The sequence below is a fragment of the Malus domestica genome, chromosome 09, assembly GCF_042453785.1.
Source record: "Malus domestica chromosome 09, GDT2T_hap1".
In the NCBI taxonomy this organism is placed as follows: domain Eukaryota; kingdom Viridiplantae; phylum Streptophyta; class Magnoliopsida; order Rosales; family Rosaceae; genus Malus; species Malus domestica.
Window position 1 is genome coordinate 9,072,387 of NC_091669.1, and position 14,671 is coordinate 9,087,057.

Sequence of the window (14,671 nt, forward strand, 5' to 3'; positions counted from 1 at the left end):
TAATTTTAAAGTGACGATAACAAATTTTTTTTTATAAAAAAAAATAATATATAATTTACACCATAAAAAGAAATAAATGTACGATAATTGCCGAAAAGAAACTTAAGAAAATAAATGATGTCCTGCATGGGAAATAAATGGATCTTTTGACCCAGCATCACATGCACATGACGTGAGCCTATAGTGACTGTCCTACCACCTGGAGTCGTTGCTTTGCAATAGATGAAGAAGCCCGACACAGGGTGGACGCGTTTTGGTTTTAAGGGACATTGATAAAACACTCTACCAAATTGTTGCTAAACCTTCCATATTAGGAATTTTAATCACTTAATTTTAATCTAATTAGGGTAATAATCTTTCAACTAAAAATTCATTACCATATGTCCCTCAACTCATTAAAACGTGCAATTATGGTCCTCTTTGTCTACTCTGTTAGAACTTTCGTCAAAATTGGTCACGTGTCATGCACGTAAAGCTAAATCAAGGGGCAAATATGAAAAATCAAATAAGAAAAATTGTATCAATGGTCCCTAAACTTTACTTCAACTGAAGAAATGGTTCATCAACTTTAACCTAATTGGAGCAATGATCCTTCAACTTGAACTTGATTGTAGCAATGGTTATTCCAACATAACTCATTTTGATATAATTATGACAGAGTTAACGAAAATGATCATAGCTACACGTTTTCGATGAGTTGAAAGACCAATTCTGATGACATTGATGAAATGACTATAGCTACATGTTTTGATGAATTGAGAGATCATAGTAATGAATTTTTAGTTGAGGAATCATTGCTCCAATTTGATTAAAGTCGAGGGACCATTACTACAATTTACTCTTAGTTTCTAATCCCCAACTTAAACTTGTTACGTCTCATCTCGTGTTCTCGTGTTGGTTTGTGCCGTGCTAAGAATCTTGACAACCTAACAATGGTAGTTATAATGCTTTTATTGGAGCTAGTTAACCTTAGTGTTTGAAATTTTCTTTAAAGTGACAAGCAAGATGTTTGATGAAATGACTTGTGAAGTTCATTATAGGAGCCTCTTTACACGCCCTCGTTATCACAAATGCATGCCTCCACCACCACAATTAAACAAGTTATATATGGTCTAGGGTTTACACTAATCTCGTATCGTGTAAAAAATTACCACACAATCACGGTCCATTACAAATATCATCGATATTGTTTGAACTTAACCACCTATTACTAGGTGTTGAGTTTTATCACTAAATGTCTTGATAATATTAAGAGTGAAAACTCTCATATATTAGTCGTATATTATTTTGTCGTAACTAATGTTGAATCCTATTCTTCAACACGTCGGCCTCCTCATGAGCGGTCTCACACGAGGTCACAAGGGAAACCAATTCGCACATCTAGAACTGGTCAAGTCATTATATCGAAGCTGACACAACTTTTTGAGAGCTTAGTCATCATTTAGGGACTAGAGTCAATGCAACTTTTTGAAGGCCTAGTCATTTAATATCTTAAGCAGTTAAGCTGGAGCTAGCGCAACTTTTATAAAGCCAACTTAAGGAGGCAAATTCGAGCCCAATAAATCAGACTAGGAAGTGTCGAAAGAATAGCCTGCTTTAATACATGATAAACTTTTTAGGCTCAGCATGGTCCATCACCAATATCACTGATATTGTCCAAACTTAACCACCTATTAGTAGGTATTGGGTTTTATCATAAAAGGTCTTGATGATATTAAAGGTGAAAACTCTCATATATTAATTGTATATTGCTTTGTCATATGACTGATATAAGATCTTATTCTCCAACAACTTCACGCTTTACAATTACGAGTACCAGCGCAACCATATACCATTCTATATCTTACAACAAAATCACAAAAAACACATCCAGGTCAGATTGCAACATGCATTACAAGTGGATTTTACCACATCCAGATCAGATTGCAATATGCACTACAATTGGAATTTATCGATCTGTCGGGTCCTTGCGGCTAGCTCAGATTAAAACCCTGAAACCAGTCATGTTTCAGTTTCAGCCAGTACCATCCTGATAAGGTTGCCCTAGACTGCCACTCAATTACTTGATGCTACAAAACATGAGCCATGCAAATAGCTAACAAGGCCAAAAAACATCAAAGTCAGCCGCCATCCATATATATATATATGTATATTTACATATGTAATGCAGTAAATAACAAAGGTTGATCAAGTTGAGTGGAAGATATACAGATAGATATGATATAGTTGTTGTTGTGATCTCTTATCAAAAGTGGGCCAAACTTTTTCTGCTTTCTGCATATAAAGCTTTCACATCCCTTTTGCCTCTGTGTTGTGTATTTCTGTAGTCCTGCACCACATGTTGCCTGGAAAATAACACAAGTTAAAAAAAGCTAGAGATGATTAGTTGAACGCATGTGAAGAAACCATAATTTTTTAGTCCTTTCATCTTCTTTTTCTTTAATTATTATGGTATCCCAAACATTTCTACAAGAGCAGGCAAAAAGTTAAATGGTAGACTTGTTTTCCGGTTTTAAAACAGTACTTTAAGTTTATAGGTTGAGTGATTGAGTACACGTAAGTCTATGACGCTCAAATCTTCACTTTCTGATGATCAAAAGAAAACAAAATTATATCTCCCTGAAACTATTTAAGTATTATGTAAGTTGATGATGGTGTTGTCATGTTGGTATAATTATTTATGTAATTGTGACATTAAGACTAATAAGTATGCTGTGCAGTTTAAATAATCATGATAGGCATGATTATCCTGATTATTTTAATTATTTTAATTATTTTAATGGGATTAATGGATTAGAACAAGCAAGTGCCAAATAAAGCCAGAAGGGCATCGGCTTCGTTCAATTTAATTATGTTGGCTGATACCGACTAGGGTGTCGATATCACATACCTCAATCATATTAAGGGTACCATGTACTTATCATATTCTCTTTGATAAATTAACATATTAGCCAGTCCTAATCAGTATTATTCATAAGTCAAATATGTTGGCTATAAGCTTCACCAAATATATCCTATGTGAAGGGGTTTTCTGTGCATATTTTCAAGTCTCAAACTTAAAAGTTGGTGTAAAACACATCATCAACTTAATACCAGAAGAATGTTATGATTAACCCACTCACTTATGTATCTTATTCCTAATTTTAATGATATTCTATTACAAAAAGGAAGGGGGATATTATACTCTAAGAGCAGCTCCAGTGGTGACCTAAAAGTATAGAGAATTGGGTTGCATTGCCTCCAACCTCCAAAACCCACGTCCAACGGCCCAAAAAAATGAAGGCCTATTGCTGGGCTCCACCAAGCTTATTGAGTTGCCTAGCCAACGCATGCAAGGCCTTGGGCCTGTTGGCAAGAAGCGATGTCATCATCACATCAAAGAGCAGACATAGGGCCCACCAAGTGTTTCACTACAGAGCCCAATGGTTCTTTATAGCTGCCTTTCTCCGCTGTTGGATTTCCAACAGTTTTCACATCTTGATCGTTTGATTTCGAACGATATTTTTTTTTTTTTTGGAAATTATAGATTTGTGTCACGTGACACAATCTGACGCATTTGAATTAAAAAAAATAAAAAAATAGAAATCGACAATCAAGATTAATCCAAAGGTAAAACAATCCAACAAAATACCAAAAAATTTCATTTTTTTTTAACAACACACTTAACAAACTTACAAAGATCAACCATTTCCTTCATTCGCCTTTCATTTTTTTAATTAATTATGCTTGTTTGTAATGCTATGCTTTGTATTTAAAATTAAATTATCAATGTTAAATTGGGAGTTTTATTTTCAAAGAAAAAAACTTGCTAAGTAGTAAGTATACACTTACAAGGCATAACAAAAAATATATATATATATATACATATATTTGTAAATAGTAGCCACCCTTGCCCTTGCCCTTCCTCTTCTCAAACGGGTGGACTTGCCCAAACACAATTACTGTTCAGAGGAATTTTACTGCCCTTGCCCTTGCACTCCTAAAACGGGTGGACTTGCTCTAAAAAGATGGGGGTTGGGTTAGGCCGCACAACTTGATATCAAATTCAACATAAATACAATATGCACCGTTATTCATGTGAATCGAACTTGAGACCTTTTACTTACAAGTGAAGATAATTATCAATAGACCATAATACTAGTTAGTTAATTCCAACTATTAAACCAACTTGTGTGCATATGTGACTGACCTCGACACTACTATAGTAGTGTTAACTTTTTATACAATTAGTTAAACCAAACCCCATAAAGTTTAAGAAAAACTAATGAAAATGGCTTGAAAACTTTGAGTTTTAATGATAAGGACAAAATAAAGGGTAAAGTGAATAGTACCAGGATTGACTTTTTAGTGTAAAAATGTGGTTTTTCGTTAAAGTGAACAGTACCAGGTGCTTTTCGTTAAAGTTCCCGTAAGTTTATTGTGTTTTTACAAAACCTCTTCATGTTTAAGATATCACACTATGAACTTATGAGTTCATAATAATTTCTCATACATGTCTATAATAACTATAAAAAGTTGACAAAGCACCAACGATCAGAACCAGCTCATGCACACTTGTATAGAGTGGTTAACACTCATCTATCAGCTCATGCACACTTGTATAGAGTGGTTAACACTCATCTATTAGCACAACTATCTTAGTAGTAATTGCCTTTGGATTGCTCTTACTATTCACTCTATACAATAATTAACACTCTATACTCACTTTCCTTGTCCTTGTCCTCACCGTCGCCCTTGCCCTCGCCTGCATATGTCAACATTCATTATATCACTCGCCCTTAGTAGTTATAAATGTTCTACAATTGTAATTAGTATTTTAAAATAAAAGAACAATATTTGAAATTACTAAAAACTCATTAGGCAACTTAATTAACAGAAAGTTCCCATTCAAACGGAAAAAAAAACCTCCCATGAATTTCTCCATTTCTGAATCTAGATTAGATTCACAGGATCACTTTTTTTAGTTTTGTTTTTCACTCAAACAACAATATTTTGTGTATCCTCCTTTTGAATAGGTCGCACCCGATCAACAAAACTTTTTGTTACTATTTTACCCCTGCTCTTGTTTTACTACCCAACTAATTTTTCTTAGTTAATTTTAATCTCAAATTAAAAAACATATATCAAAACATATTGATATGCAGTCCAACATCTCGTTTTTCACACGTTACTATTTTACCCTTGCTCTTGTTTTACTACCCAACTAATTTTTCTTAGTTAATTTTAATCTCAAATTAAAAAACATATTGATATGCAGTCCAACATCTCGTTTTTCACACGATACTATTTCAGATTTCTATTATACGCTGCATGTTTTGGATTCAATTTTTGACACTTATGATTTATACCATAGTGATCATGAGAGGTTATCGACTCTCAAAATAATAGACTATCATGACGAAACCATTGGTTAATCTACGTATAAGAAAAAAAAAAGTTTTCCCACTTGATGTTGTATCATTGCCGTAATAAATTGGATTATTGGAGTAATACAAATTGGCTTTTGTGCTGATTTTAATATTACAAGGTACAGTTACAAATTCATTACTTTTTGTAAAAAAAGTTTCTTCGAAAAGAAAATAAAAAAGGGAAAAAACTCAACCACTAATCACGGAGAAGTGAACTGGGTCTTTAAATAGGGAGGGACCCATGTATCGCCACATAGGATTTCTGCACATGATGACGCATGTCCCACATCAAGTTAGTAATTTAGGGTGCGTTTGTTGTGCCGGACTATCTTGGATTAGACTAGTTTCAAGGACTAAACTGGATTGGTTTAGACTAGACTAAGCTGGATTAACTTAGTGAAGCATTTGGTGCAATGTTGGACTAAGAAGCTAAATAATAACAAATTCTAATATTATATTATTTAATCTATAAATTATTAATATTTTATTATGATCTTATCTTTTTCTCCATCTTTTCCTACCATTTCCATCCCACACTCTCCCTCTTTTTTTCCTCCTAGACCTCTCGATTCCTGTCTCTCTCTCATTCCCGGTCTCTCAGTTCTTCGTCCCACCTTCTCCCTCTTTTTTTCCTCCCAGACCTCTCGATTCCTGTCTCTCTCTCATTCCCGGTCAAGCTCCTTATCGATTCCAGTCTCTATTTCTCTATCCTCCCTCCCTCTCTAGCTATGCGCTGTTCGAACAAAAACCTCATGGCTCCATTTTTCCCGACGAGTTGCAGGTTTCCCGACGTGTTTTCAGGCCAACCCTAGTTGAATTGGATGAAGTTAGCACCGCCAAAAAATTCCTCACCATCCCTAGACCAAGATCTTAGCTTTGCATGCTCGAATCTGTCATGGATTCGAAGAAGCCCAAATAGGCCGAGACTTTCAGACCATTTTCCAGCCACATTCGACCACCTTTTGGCCTCGATTCAGGTAGAATCGTAATCTTGTCACTACCAGCTTTAATTTGGTATATTTTATATGAATCTGCTTTCGGTTTCTGGGTTTTTGGCTTTTTTGGGTTTTCTGGGTCTCTGACTTGGAGATCTTATGGACAGATGATAGGGAGGTGGGGAGAAAGACAGTGGGAGGGCAAGTTCTCAAGCGTGGGGTGAGGCAAAGTGAGGGGAAGCGGGGAAACGGGACTAGCAATCCCCTCCTTTTCGGGGGCTCTCGCTAAGCCCAGCTAACGAAGGATTTAGTCGGCACGAGTCCGCCTTTATCCCACTAAACTCAATCACGGCTTGCACCAAACATGGGTTATTAGTCTTAGCCAGTCCAGTCCTAGCTAAGGAGGTCAAATAAACGAGGCACTAAAGTGCACTCAGTCCTGCGGTTACGATTTCACTATTTATCCACAAACACCAACGCCTGGAGAAAAACAAACTGTAACTAGCTGCCACATGGCACGTGGCGAGCATGCATATAGAGATTAGATTTTCGCACCCCAAACACCAACGGCGAGATTAAATCTAGACCGCTGATAGCACTTCACCTCACAGAAGTCCAGCGTTTATTGTGAAAAAGTGGAACGAGAAAAGAGACTTCAAAAGACCAATCAGATGTTTCAAGTGTGGAAAAGAAGGACATCTAAGTAGCGGATGTGACAATAGAGCCGCTTCAGGATATAGATGTGATATTTTTAGTCAAACTAAAATTGACTTAATGGATATTAAAACTGCTGAAGATTTAGAGGATGATCCCTCTATATACTCGATAGTATCAGAAGAATTCGTTGATTTGAGTAAGATTGATCCAGAATATGAACCCGATGACAGTAACGATGAAGCAGACTCAAGATTAATATCGGAAATGACACCAGACACTGCTCTAATGAATACCGACCATATGGATATTCAACAAATGAAAGTACTCATAAGACCAGATACAGATATACCATTAGACACTAGACTTTTAAAATATCCTTGTAGACATGAATGGAAAATAGGACCAGGAGACATTAATAATGTGTGCAAAGCATGCATGATATCAGTACAACTGAAAGAAAGAGCAAAATGTTTTAAATGTGGGACAGAAGCATGCATGCTGCATAGTATGTATAGAAACTTTATTCGAAATCACATTACGAGAAGAAGGCCCAAAAACTGAAAGGACGTACGATACAATACTGGAACAGAGGTTGCATGATATGGATAAAAAATGGACATTAACCCAGACAGTAATCCAAACCTTAAAAGAATGGAAAGAGACTTACAAGAATTTGCGGGAATAGAAACCGTCGGGATTAAAAGATAAAGAATACGAAGCTCGTTTATTAGAATTCCAAAAGGAGATTCAAGCTAGACAGAATAAAGGAGTATCATTGAATATGAGTTCATTAGAGTCACCATTAAGTTGTAACAACCCAAATACGCTATCAGCACCTCAAGTTAAATAAAAAATTTTGGTCGATGGACAATGGGAAATAAGTGTGATGGGATTAGTAGATACTGGAGCTACCAGTTGTGTATTTGATATGTCTCTAGTACCAGAAAAATACAGGAAAAGGGCAAAATATCCAGTACAAAGTCAAGGAATCGATGGGAACTTTTTTACATATGAATACTTACTTAAACCTTCCACTGTAAGATTCTTCACAGGAAATTGTGGATGGAGTGAACCGTATGGATTGCCAATACACAACGTTTGGCTTAGAGATCTTAGAAGCATAGGACTACCAACCCACTTTATTATCGGAACCCAGTTTATCTTCCGTCATGGAGGAGGAATGACTGTAACAAAAGACTATGCCTTATTCCATAAATACACGACATCAGCTTTACTAGAAGCCAAATTTGATACCAATAGTTCAGCGGAATTACTACCAACCAAACTTGCAGAAGAACTTGAAAAACTACGACTAACATCAGAGTTGCGAGAGAAGCATGGTGGAACCCTTAAGAAACAATACCACAAAACTCAAAAAACCAAATTACTAAAGGATTGTAAATGCGAAGTGAAAGGAAGTTGTATGAAACAACAAAAACCAGACACGGTATATTTTGACACAATTGGATGTATACCTAAATTAGTAGAACTAGAATCGCCAGAATGGACTACCGAGATAAAAATTAAACCAGACGCATGGTTTATACCAAGAGCCTTATGTTACTCAGCTACTCTAGATCCAGATGATTTTGAAATTTCAAGTATTATAAAGAATTTGGAAAACCAGCACTTGTTATCAGATGATCTGAAAGAATATGTTCATGACAAATCAGTGATATGTAAATTAGAGATAAAGAATCCTAACTACTTGATTTCCGGAGGAAAGATAGAATTCACTAACATAGACATACAAGACATGGATCAACACTTGAAAGAGCTACTTGACTTAAAATTTATATCAGAAAGCACTTCACCTCACAGAAGTCCAGCGTTTATTGTAAGAAATACTGCGGAAGAACGAAGAGGAAGGTCCAGAATGGTAATTAATTACAAAAGATTGAATGACAATACCGAAAGAGATGCTTATGATTTACCAGATAAATCCATGTTAATAAACTCGATTCAACATTCTGAAATTTTTAGTAAATTTGACTGTAAATCAGCTTATTGGCAAATTCAAATGCATCCAGAAAGCAAATCATGGACAGCCTTTACCTGCCCTTCAGGATTATATGAATGGAATGTAATGCCATTTGGTCTCAAAAATGCACCATCAGTTTACCAAAGAAAAATGGACCAGATATTTAAACGTCTGAAAAAGTTTTGTTTAGTTTGTATAGATGATATTCTAATTCACAGTAAATCCAGAAGGGAACATTATTCTCCAAGAAGAAGATAGAATTATACAAACCCAGGATAAGTTTCTTAGGATCGGAAATAGGCAAAGGAACTATCACCCTACAACCTCATATTACCAAAAAGATATTGGAATTCCCAAATAAGATTGAAGATACAAAGAAACTACAAAGCTTTTTAGGACTAGTAAATTACGCCAGAATTTACATTAAAAATTTATCTCAATTACTTGGACCCTTATGGGCTAAGTTATCTAAAAATGGACAAAAACACTTTAATAAACAAGATGAACAACGGTACAGGAAATTAAAGAAAGATGTAAAAATCTGCCAGAGCTTTATCTGCCACTTGACTCAGATTACTTAACCGTTCAGACAGATGGATGTGAAGGTGGATGGGGAGCAGAACTAATTGCTAAACCCACTAAGATAAGTCATAAGAAAAATGAAAGAATTGCCAGATATGGATCAGGTAAATTTGCAGAAACCGACAAGTTATCTTCGGTAGATGCGGAGATATTAGCTATTGTATACGCACTCGATAACTTTAGGCTTTATACTTTAGGAAAAGAAGAAATCACGATAAGAACAGACTGTATAGCAATTGTAAAAGCATATCACTCTTTACAGGATGCTAAGCGAACGGGAAAAAGAAGATGGGTTAACTTCTACACTAAGTTAATTGAAGCAGGACCACGCTCGATCAAATTCGAACATGTGAAAGGCTATAAATACAGACCAAAATTCTTCATTCAAACTCACCAAGCAATCAAACCATATCTTTACTCTTAAACCATCAACAATCTTTATGAGCATTATTCAGTCTTTTCTACTCCTTGCAATTTTTATTTTATCACTTGAACTTCTATACCAGAAAAACCAGTAAAAATATCCAAGCATCTGAAGATCTTAACCTGAAATACTACCAAGCCCTTGAAGATATCGAAACCCTTCAAACAGAAATCTCAAGGCTCAGATACCAGAATCGCAGAAGAGCTGCAATCGGAAAGTATATGATATGACAGGTAAAAGAAAGAGATCGTGCACAGAAGAAATAATTACCAGAAGAATCATACAAGAAGAAGATAATTACAACAGATACCAGGAATACCAGATTCAGCAAAATACAAGAAGTAGACCCAACTAGGGGTGGGCAAACGGGTACAGGAACCGCGGGTAGGGGCGGGTAATTCAGGTTCGGGGCGGGTCCAATATTTCTAAACACAAAACGGGGCGGGGCGGTTCGGGTATATGAAATTATCGGGGCGGGGCGGGTCTTAAAATAGAAGGGAACGGGCCCCCGGCCCGGCCCGTTTCTTTTCCTCATCCCTAGTCTTCTCGATCTCTATTCCCCGACACTTTACATTTCACTCATACCCGGCCCATTTCTTTTCCTCATCAGTCATCCTTAGGCTTCTCGATCTTTCTTTTCCTCATCAGTCATCCCATACCTCGAGACCTCCTCCTAACTCGCTCCCAGCCTCCCACCGTCCCAGCTCCATACCCCGCCACCATCATCGTCAGACCTCCATCTCTCCTAATTTGCTCCTCTCTTCCTCGCTGCGTCCGCCGCCATGTCTCTCTCTCTCTCTGTGACGAACTCAAAGGGACGGACGAAGTTGAACAACTCGAAACGACGCCTCCTCCGTCTGAATTAGACCCATATTTGCAGCGCACGACTCTGCTCATAGTCCTCTTCAGTTTTAAGGTATTACGTTTTAGGGATTTAGGATTGAAAATTAAATTAGGGTTTTCTAGATCTAGGGGTTTTGTTGGGTTCTTGAATGGCTGCTCACTTGACACCACATTCCTCACAATTCTACTTGTGATTGTTATTAATGTGAATTTCTGCTTGTAATTTTGAATTAGGGTTTCAGGGATTTTAGGGATTTTGAATTTGGGTTTTAGGGATTTTAGGGCATTTCATCCAAATTTACTTTCAAATATATCATCTCATTTCATCCAAATTTTCAAATTTGACTGCAGAAGATAGGGAAGGTTTTGCAGTCATCCCGTGGCTGGTATTGATGATGCCTTCACTTCATCTCGTGGCTCCACCAAGACCCTTTTATTGATACAAAATTGTGTTCAATTATTTATTTCATCTTGTTTGCATTGATTGATATATATATCGTTGTGCTAATTTGAAATGTTTGACAAACTGTTTATTCATACCGTTGACAGAGCTCTTTACTCTGAGAATTAGGCTTGTTGTAGTGTGTTGGCTCATGTATGATCACACTGTTTATATCCCTAAAATTGTACTTGTGAAGATTTGCAACCTCTGAGAATTAGGCTTGTTGCAGTGTGTTGTAGCAAGCTATTTGTATTGTTTAAAATGTGGATTGCTTTGTTTTTAAAAGTTGAAATCTTTGTTGAAACCCTTCCTGCAATACTTTTAGTTGAAGTGATACATTATCTTTGATATATTGTATTGGGATATGATGAGATGTTTTCTATAGTCTTCTACTTTGGAACCCAACTGATGTAAGTACTAGTCTTCCTCTTTTTAGCATATAGTTTATTTCTCTTGTTTTCAGTTGGTTTCATATCATATTTAAACCTTAAAAATAAGAATGATTCAACATATATCAATAGAATAGGGATGGATTTAGTTGTTGGTTTTATTCGTGATCTGATGTGAATCTGTGCAGGTGAATTTGTGCAAAATCTGCACACTGCATGCAGTGTCACTGTGATTGTGCAGTTGCAAATTGCAATCTGAGCAGTTTGCAATCTGTGCTGTTAAAAAAAAAAAAAAAAAAAAAAGGGTACCCGTGGACCCGACCTGAATAGGCCCGTTTCAACCGGGCCGGGTAATGTGCGGTTCCTATACTAGAAAATCCAATCCCCGCCCCGTCCCGGCCCGTTTCGTTTAAGCTCCGGTTCCTACAAACTTAGGTTCGGCCCGGCCCGCCCCGGCCCGTGCCCAGCCCTAGACCCAACAACAGTCAGAAGATATAAGAAATTGCGGAGATAATCGCAGATCACCGGAGCTTCACTAAAAAAGGTTTAGTTGAAGCAATCCAGAGCATTTTATACAGCTGAAAATGTTTCCAGGAGCACCAACTCCAAGAAGGGGCCGAGCGCCACTTCAACCGGCTCTACCTATGTTGAAGTGTATTTTCGCCTCTAGAGTCAGCTAACATGTTCTTTATGATAGCTCTAAGCATTAGAGTAATTAGTCTTCTTTCTTTGATTTAAGGGATGTGATTAATTGGTGAGCTACCATGTTCTCTAGGAATAGCTCTAGGCACTAGAGTAATTAGTCTTCTTTCCTTGATTTAAGGGATGTGATTGATTGGTGCAAGTTGTTTTTTTGTAAGGTGTAGATTAGGCTAGCTTCTCTTTCTTCCCTCTCTTTCTTCTCACATATATCTGGACCCCTTGTACATTAAACTCATTAAATACATTACAAATTAAAGCCATAATTTCTATATGGTATCAGAGTAGGTTCTTTTGTAACCTGTCTCTGCCATTCTTGCTGCTGCGAATTTTTTCTTTCAAAGTCTAAGTCATGGCTGAAGAAAGTTCTGTGAACCATGATGAGGAAACTCATCATAGTCTCTCTCCAAACTTCTCAGATGTTGAGGTTGACACCAATCAACGTTTATGTTCAGTTCTCTTAAACGAGTTCAATTATCTTCCTTGGTCCCGAGCTGTTTCACTAGCTCTTGGAGCCAAAGGGAAGTTAGGGTTTGTAAATGGAAGTGTGGAAGCTTCAGACCGTTCTTCCTCTACATACGATGCATGGCTTTGCAAAGATCAACTTGTCATGTCCTTGCTACTCAACACCATGGAGAAACATGTTGCTGAAATTTTTAGCTACTCCAATTCTGCACATGATCTTGGAAAGCTTTGCAGGATATGTATGGAAATCAAAACAACTATGCGCGGGTCTTCCAATTAAAGAAGGACATTGCCAGTGCTCAACAAGAAGGGAACGCGTTTGTTCAACACCTTGGGAGTCTCAAAGCCATGTGGAATAAGTTGGATGTATATCTCCCACATACCACAGATCCTACCATTCTCTTAAAATGAGCTGAGGAAGACAAAATTTATCAGCTGTTAGGGAGTTTGAGCTCTGAGTACGAGGACCTAAAGAGTCACATCTTGATGAGTCAAGACCCTACCTACCTTCAACAATGTTTGTGCAACTATCCAATGAAAAGAAGCAAGGAAGAAGGTTATGAATGCTGATTATAGCCCCATATTGACTGAGACTCGGGCATATGCATCAAATTACAAGAATTTAGAAGCCAAGGTATACAAGGGAAGAAACACACATCTAAAATTGGAAAGATGATACAAGGTCCTCACAGCAATTTCAACCTCATTTCAAGGCACAACTTGCTAATGCTCACCCTCTTACTATTTCACAAGGATCCATGGAGTTCAATGCCAATCCAATATCATTGATCAATGAATTTGCAGCTTACCTACAAAGTAAGGGACACGAAGGAGGCTCACATGGTCAAGGCAATGAAGAGGGTAGTCACACATCTATGTTAGGACAATTTGCCAGGTTTCTTGCTGGAAATGAGAAAGTTCCAAAGGGAGAAGCATCAGGTATACTCAAAGCCTTCACTACTGCCCTATTAACTAGTACTGAAACTGATTGTTAGATAATTGATTCAGGCGCCACATATCATATGACAAACAAAGTTACAAATTTACATCATTTAAAAAAAATTTCAAGTCCCTCGCATGTGTCTATTGCAAATGGAAAAAATGTCTTAGTTTTGGGAAAAGGAGAAATAAACTTACTCTCTCAAAAAATACCTTCAACTGCCCTCTATGTACCAACCTTTCCTTTCCAACTTTTATGAATTGGAAAGATCACCAACACTCTAAACTGCCATGCTATTTTCTCACCAAATAATGTGATGTTTCAGGATGTTCTCACCATGAAGATGATTGGTGAAGGGGTCTTCATAAATGGACTTTACTACCTGTGCAAGAATGCCTGTTTCACTCAAGCTCTTCAAGCCAAATCGAAGTCCATAGATGAAAACCAACTTTGGCATAGGAGATTAGCTCACCCCTCTGAAGTTGTCTTGTCTAAACTGTTTCCAAATTTTTGTAACCCTTATCCTACTTGTGATACTTGTCAATTTTCTAAGTTTACTAGGCTACCTTTTGGTAATTCAATGTCTAGGACAAGTAAACCTTTTGAAATGGTACACACCGATGTATGGGGACCTGTAACTGAATCAATGGAAGGGTTTAAGTACTTTGTTCTATTTGTTGATGATTTCTCTCGATCAAGTTTTCTATATCTTATGAAATCAAAGAGTGAAGTCCCAACCATTTTCAAAGATTTTCACATGCATGTTAAAAAACAATTTCAATCAAACATTAAGGTTTTAAGGTCAGATAATGGCACTGAATTTCTATCCAACAACATGCTTTAATACATAAGTTCTCAGGGTATCATACATCAAACCAGCTGTGTAGGGACTCCTCAAGAAAATAG

At 37.0% G+C, this 14,671-nt stretch overlaps 1 long non-coding RNA gene across 1 annotated transcript; it reads left to right on the forward strand.

Moving 5' to 3' along the window:
• The first annotated feature begins 9,955 nt into the window (after window positions 1-9,955).
• LOC139188169 (uncharacterized) lies at window positions 9,956-14,428 on the forward strand. The gene is made up of 3 exons (XR_011571393.1): window positions 9,956-10,903; window positions 11,182-13,764; window positions 14,091-14,428. It is a non-coding gene; the product is annotated as an uncharacterized lncRNA (long non-coding RNA).
• Window positions 14,429-14,671: the final 243 nt, after the last annotated feature.